This window comes from Coregonus clupeaformis, unplaced genomic scaffold (assembly GCF_020615455.1).
Source record: "Coregonus clupeaformis isolate EN_2021a unplaced genomic scaffold, ASM2061545v1 scaf1816, whole genome shotgun sequence".
In the NCBI taxonomy this organism is placed as follows: domain Eukaryota; kingdom Metazoa; phylum Chordata; class Actinopteri; order Salmoniformes; family Salmonidae; genus Coregonus; species Coregonus clupeaformis.
In genome coordinates, this window is record NW_025535270.1 from 98,382 (window position 1) to 104,381 (window position 6,000).

Consider the following 6,000-nt stretch of genomic DNA (forward strand, 5'->3'; position numbering starts at 1 on the left):
AATTTTCGGTGCCGGCAACGATGGAGCAATTAATTTCAACAACAGACATAATGCAAACCAGTGTTTTATTGACCTTTATCAATGTGCCTGTAAAGTTTATTGTACCGTAGCATCTTCCCATATGGTCTAGCGGTTAGGATTCCTGGTTTTCACCCAGGTGGCCCGGGTTCAACTCCCGGTATGGGAATTCATATCTTGTCATTTGGCAGGTAGTTGTTTAACTTCAGATCCCACATCTGAATTTGAGCCACTTTCACAGAACAAAAATCCCTCAGCAACTGGAAATGTGACTTATTATGTAGATTATAATTCAAACAAACTTTTTTTGATTGGGGTTGATAAAATATTAGTTAGGCCAAATCAAGTGTGCTTTTTTCAAGTTTAAATGACAAACTTGAGAAGCCTTTTTAAACATTGAAAACACCAAGTTTGCATCGCTTGCTCTGTCAATTTGACAATTAAAAGATGGTGCGTCACTCATTCTCAAGCAGGGCAAGCGGCACAATGCATAAAGCGTCTGACTACGGTACACAAGTTTCTATGTTAGGCTGCTGGCTTGACACTGTATTTAGTTAACCAAAATCTTGCTCTGAAAAATATTACATACATTTCAGTGTCACTGGCTGGTTCGCACTGATTAATTAGTTCACCGTTTAGGCTAAAACGTCATGTGAAAAACACATTCTAGACTGTTTTTATATGGGACTTTTCCGCAACCTTACTGAGAAAAGAGCGAGCAGAAGTGCCACAGGTGAGAGACAAAGCCAGAAGTTCTGAAAATAATTATAGAACTTTTAATTTCCACATTGCTTCAAAGGCAGGGACGTCAATTTTCGGTGCAGGCAACGATGGAGCAATTAATTTCAACAACAGACATAATGCAAACCAGTGTTTTATTGACCTTTATCAATGTGCCTGTAAAGTTTATTGTACCGTAGCATCTTCCCATATGGTCTAGCGGTTAGGATTCCTGGTTTTCACCCAGGTGGCCCGGGTTCAACTCCCGGTATGGGAACTCATATCTTGTCATTTGGCAGGTACTTGTTTAACTTCAGATCCCACATCTGAATTTGAGCCACTTTCACAGAACAAGAATCCCTCAGCAACTGGAAATGTGACTTATTATGTAGATTATAAATCAAACAAACTTTTTTTGATTGGGGTTGATAAAATATTAGTTAGGCCAAATCAAGTGTGCTTTTTTCAAGTTTAAATGACAAACTTGAAAAGCCTTTTTAAACATTGAAAACACCAAGTTTGCATCGCTTGCTCTGTCAATTTGACAATTAAAATATGGTGCGTCACTCATTCTCAAGCAGGGCCAGCGGCACAATGGATAAAGCGTCTGCCTACGGTACACAAGTTTCTATGTTAGGCTGCTGGCTCGTCACTGTATTTAGTTAACCAAAATCTTGCTTTGAAAAATATTACATACATTTCAGTGTCACTGGCTGGTTCGCACAGATTAATTAGTTCACCGTCTAGGCTAAAACGTCATGTGAAAAACACATTCTAGACTGTTTTTATATGGGACTTTTCCGCAACCTTACTGAGAAAAGAGCGAGCAGAAGTGCCACAGGTGAGAGACAAAGCCAGAAGTTCTGAAAATAATTATAGAACTTTTAATTTCCACATTGCTTCAAAGGCAGGGACGTCAATTTTCGGTGCAGGCAACGATGGAGCAATTAATTTCAACAACAGACATAATGCAAACCAGTGTTTTATTGACCTTTATCAATGTGCCTGTAAAGTTTATTGTACCGTAGCATCTTCCCATATGGTCTAGCGGTTAGGATTCCTGGTTTTCACCCAGGTGGCCCGGGTTCAACTCCCGGTATGGGAATTCATATCTTGTCATTTGGCAGGTAGTTGTTTAACTTCAGATCCCACATCTGAATTTGAGCCACTTTCACAGAACAAGAATCCCTCAGCAACTGGAATTGTGACTTATTATGTAGATTATAAATCAAACAAACTTTTTTTGATTGGGGTTGATAAAATATTAGTTAGGCCAAATCAAGTGTGCTTTTTTCAAGTTTAAATGACAAACTTGAGAAGCCTTTTTAAACATTGAAAACACCAAGTTTGCATCGCTTGCTCTGTCAATTTGACAATTAAAATATGGTGCGTCACTCATTCTCAATCAGGGCCAGCGGCACAATGGATAAAGCGTCTGCCTACGGTACACAAGTTTCTATGTTAGGCTGCTGGCTCGACACTGTATTTAGTTAACCAAAATCTTGCTCTGAAAAATATTACATACATTTCAGTGTCACTGGCTGGTTCGCACTGATTAATTAGTTCACCGTCTAGGCTAAAACGTCATGTGAAAAACACATTCTAGACTGTTTTTATATGGGACTTTTCCGCAACCTTACTGAGAAAAGAGCGAGCAGAAGTGCCACAGGTGAGAGACAAAGCCAGAAGTTCTGAAAATAATTATAGAACTTTTAATTTCCACATTGCTTCAAAGGCAGGGACGTCAATTTTCGGTGCAGGCAACGATGGAGCAATTAATTTCAACAACAGACATAATGCAAACCAGCGTTTTATTGACCTTTATCAATGTGCCTGTAAAGTTTATTGTACCGTAGCATCTTCCCATATGGTCTAGCGGTTAGGATTCCTGGTTTTCACCCAGGTGGCCCGGGTTCAACTCCCGGTATGGGAACTCATATCTTGTCATTTGGCAGGTACTTGTTTAACTTCAGATCCCACATCTGAATTTGAGCCACTTTCACAGAACAAGAATCCCTCAGCAACTGGAAATGTGACTTATTATGTAGATTATAAATCAAACAAACTTTTTTTGATTGGGGTTGATAAAATATTAGTTAGGCCAAATCAAGTGTGCTTTTTTCAAGTTTAAATGACAAACTTGAAAAGCCTTTTTAAACATTGAAAACACCAAGTTTGCATCGCTTGCTCTGTCAATTTGACAATTAAAATATGGTGCGTCACTCATTCTCCAGCAGGGCCAGCGGCACAATGCATAAAGCGTCTGCCTACGGTACACAAGTTTCTATGTTAGGCTGCTGGCTCGTCACTGTATTTAGTTAACCAAAATCTTGCTCTGAAAAATATTACATACATTTCAGTGTCACTGGCTGGTTCGCACTGATTAATTAGTTCACCGTTTAGGCTAAAACGTCATGTGAAAAACACATTCTAGACTGTTTTTATATGGGACTTTTCCGCAACCTTACTGAGAAAAGAGCGAGCAGAAGTGCCACAGGTGAGAGACAAAGCCAGAAGTTCTGAAAATAATTATAGAACTTTTAATTTCCACATTGCTTCAAAGGCAGGGACGTCAATTTTCGGTGCAGGCAACGATGGAGCTTTTAATTTCAACAACAGACATAATGCAAACCAGCGTTTTATTGACCTTTATCAATGTGTCTGTAAAGTTTTTTGTACCGTAGCATCTTCCCATATGGTCTAGCGGTTAGGATTCCTGGTTTTCACCCAGGTGGCCCGGGTTCAACTCCCGGTATGGGAACTCATATCTTGTCATTTGGCAGGTAGTTGTTTAACTTCAGATCCCACATCTGAATTTGAGCCACTTTCACAGAACAAGAATCCCTCAGCAACTGGAAATGTGACTTATTATGTAGATTATAAATCAAACAAACTTTTTTTGATTGGGGTTGATAAAATATTAGTTAGGCCAAATCAAGTGTGCTTTTTTCAAGTTTAAATGACAAACTTGAAAAGCCTTTTTAAACATTGAAAACACCAAGTTTGCATTGCTTGCTCTGTCAATTTGACAATTAAAATATGGTGCGTCACTCATTCTCCAGCAGGGCCAGCGGCACAATGCATAAAGCGTCTGCCTACGGTACACAAGTTTCTATGTTAGGCTGCTGGCTCGTCACTGTATTTAGTTAACCAAAATCTTGCTCTGAAAAATATTACATACATTTCAGTGTCACTGGCTGGTTCGCACTGATTAATTAGTTCACCGTTTAGGCTAAAACGTCATGTGAAAAACACATTCTAGACTGTTTTTATATGGGACTTTTCCGCAACCTTACTGAGAAAAGAGCGAGCAGAAGTGCCACAGGTGAGAGACAAAGCCAGAAGTTCTGAAAATAATTATAGAACTTTTAATTTCCACATTGCTTCAAAGGCAGGGACGTCAATTTTCAGTGCAGGCAACGATGGAGCTTTTAATTTCAACAACAGACATAATGCAAACCAGCGTTTTATTGACCTTTATCAATGTGTCTATAAAGTTTTTTGTACCGTAGCATCTTCCCATTTGGTCTAGCGGTTAGGATTCCTGGTTTTCACCCAGGTGGCCCGGGTTCAACTCCCGGTATGGGAACTCATATCTTGTCATTTGGCAGGTACTTGTTTAACTTCAGATCCCACATCTGAATTTGAGCCACTTTCACAGAACAAGAATCCCTCAGCAACTGGAAATGTGACTTATTATGTAGATTATAAATCAAACAAACTTTTTTTGATTGGGGTTGATAAAATATTAGTTAGGCCAAATCAAGTGTGCTTTTTTCAAGTTTAAATGACAAACTTGAAAAGCCTTCTTAAACATTGAAAATACCAAGTTTGCATCGCTTGCTCTGTCAATTTGACAATTAAAATATGGTGCGTCACTCATTCTCCAGCAGGGCCAGCGACACAATGCATAAAGCGTCTGCCTACGGTACACAAGTTTCTATGTTAGGCTGCTGGCTCGTCACTGTATTTAGTTAACCAAAATCTTGCTCTGAAAAATATTACATACATTTCAGTGTCACTGGCTGGTTCGCACTGATTAATTAGTTCACCGTTTAGGCTAAAACGTCATGTGAAAAACACATTCTAGACTGTTTTTATATGGGACTTTTCCGCAACCTTACTGAGAAAAGAGCGAGCAGAAGTGCCACAGGTGAGAGACAAAGCCAGAAGTTCTGAAAATAATTATAGAACTTTTAATTTCCACATTGCTTCAAAGGCAGGGACGTCAATTTTCGGTGCAGGCAACGATGGAGCAATTAATTTCAACAACAGACATAATGCAAACCAGCGTTTTATTGACCTTTATCAATGTGCCTGTAAAGTTTATTGTACCGTAGCATCTTCCCATATGGTCTAGCGGTTAGGATTCCTGGTTTTCACCCAGGTGGCCCGGGTTCAACTCCCGGTATGGGAACTCATATCTTGTCATTTGGCAGGTACTTGTTTAACTTCAGATCCCACATCTGAATTTGAGCCACTTTCACAGAACAAGAATCCCTCAGCAACTGGAAATGTGACTTATTATGTAGATTATAAATCAAACAAACTTTTTTTGATTGGGGTTGATAAAATATTAGTTAGGCCAAATCAAGTGTGCTTTTTTCAAGTTTAAATGACAAACTTGAAAAGCCTTTTTAAACATTGAAAACACCAAGTTTGCATCGCTTGCTCTGTCAATTTGACAATTAAAATATGGTGCGTCACTCATTCTCAATCAAGGCAAGCGGCATAATGCATAAAGCGTCTGCCTACGGTACACAAGTTTCTATGTTAGGCTGCTGGCTCGACACTATATTTAGTTAACCAAAATCTTGCTCTGAAAAATATTACATACATTTCAGTGTCACTGGCTGGTTCGCACTGATTAATTAGTTCACCGTTTAGGCTAAAACGTCATGTGATAAACACATTCTAGACTGTTTTTATATGGGACTTTTCCGCAACCTTACTGAGAAAAGAGCGAGCAGAGGTGCCACAGGTGAGAGACAAAGCCAGAAGTTCTGAAAATAATTATAGAACTTTTAATTTCCACATTGCTTCAAAGGCAGGGACGTCAATTTTCGGTGCAGGCAACGATGGAGCAATTAATTTCAACAACAGACATAATGCAAACCAGCGTTTTATTGACCTTTATCAATGTGCCTGTAAAGTTTATTGTACCGTAGCATCTTCCCATATGGTCTAGCGGTTAGGATTCCTGGTTTTCACCCAGGTGGCCCGGGTTCAACTCCCGGTATGGGAACTCATATCTTGTCATTT

At 39.3% G+C, this 6,000-nt stretch overlaps 8 non-coding genes across 8 annotated transcripts; all 8 read left to right on the plus strand.

Annotated features, from left to right (window-relative positions):
* The first annotated feature begins 115 nt into the window (after positions 1 to 115).
* trnae-uuc lies at positions 116 to 187 on the plus strand. The gene has a single exon. It is a non-coding gene; the product is annotated as a tRNA-Glu (tRNA).
* A 756-nt stretch (positions 188 to 943) lies between these two features.
* On the plus strand, positions 944 to 1,015 carry trnae-uuc. The gene has a single exon. It is a non-coding gene; the product is annotated as a tRNA-Glu (tRNA).
* Positions 1,016 to 1,771: 756 nt separating this feature from the next.
* On the plus strand, positions 1,772 to 1,843 carry trnae-uuc. The gene has a single exon. It is a non-coding gene; the product is annotated as a tRNA-Glu (tRNA).
* A 756-nt stretch (positions 1,844 to 2,599) lies between these two features.
* On the plus strand, positions 2,600 to 2,671 carry trnae-uuc. Its single transcript has one exon. It is a non-coding gene; the product is annotated as a tRNA-Glu (tRNA).
* A 756-nt stretch (positions 2,672 to 3,427) lies between these two features.
* Positions 3,428 to 3,499, plus strand: trnae-uuc. The gene has a single exon. It is a non-coding gene; the product is annotated as a tRNA-Glu (tRNA).
* Positions 3,500 to 4,255: 756 nt separating this feature from the next.
* Positions 4,256 to 4,327, plus strand: trnae-uuc. Its single transcript has one exon. It is a non-coding gene; the product is annotated as a tRNA-Glu (tRNA).
* A 756-nt stretch (positions 4,328 to 5,083) lies between these two features.
* On the plus strand, positions 5,084 to 5,155 carry trnae-uuc. The gene has a single exon. It is a non-coding gene; the product is annotated as a tRNA-Glu (tRNA).
* Positions 5,156 to 5,911: 756 nt separating this feature from the next.
* Positions 5,912 to 5,983, plus strand: trnae-uuc. Its single transcript has one exon. It is a non-coding gene; the product is annotated as a tRNA-Glu (tRNA).
* The last annotated feature ends 17 nt before the right edge of the window (positions 5,984 to 6,000 follow it).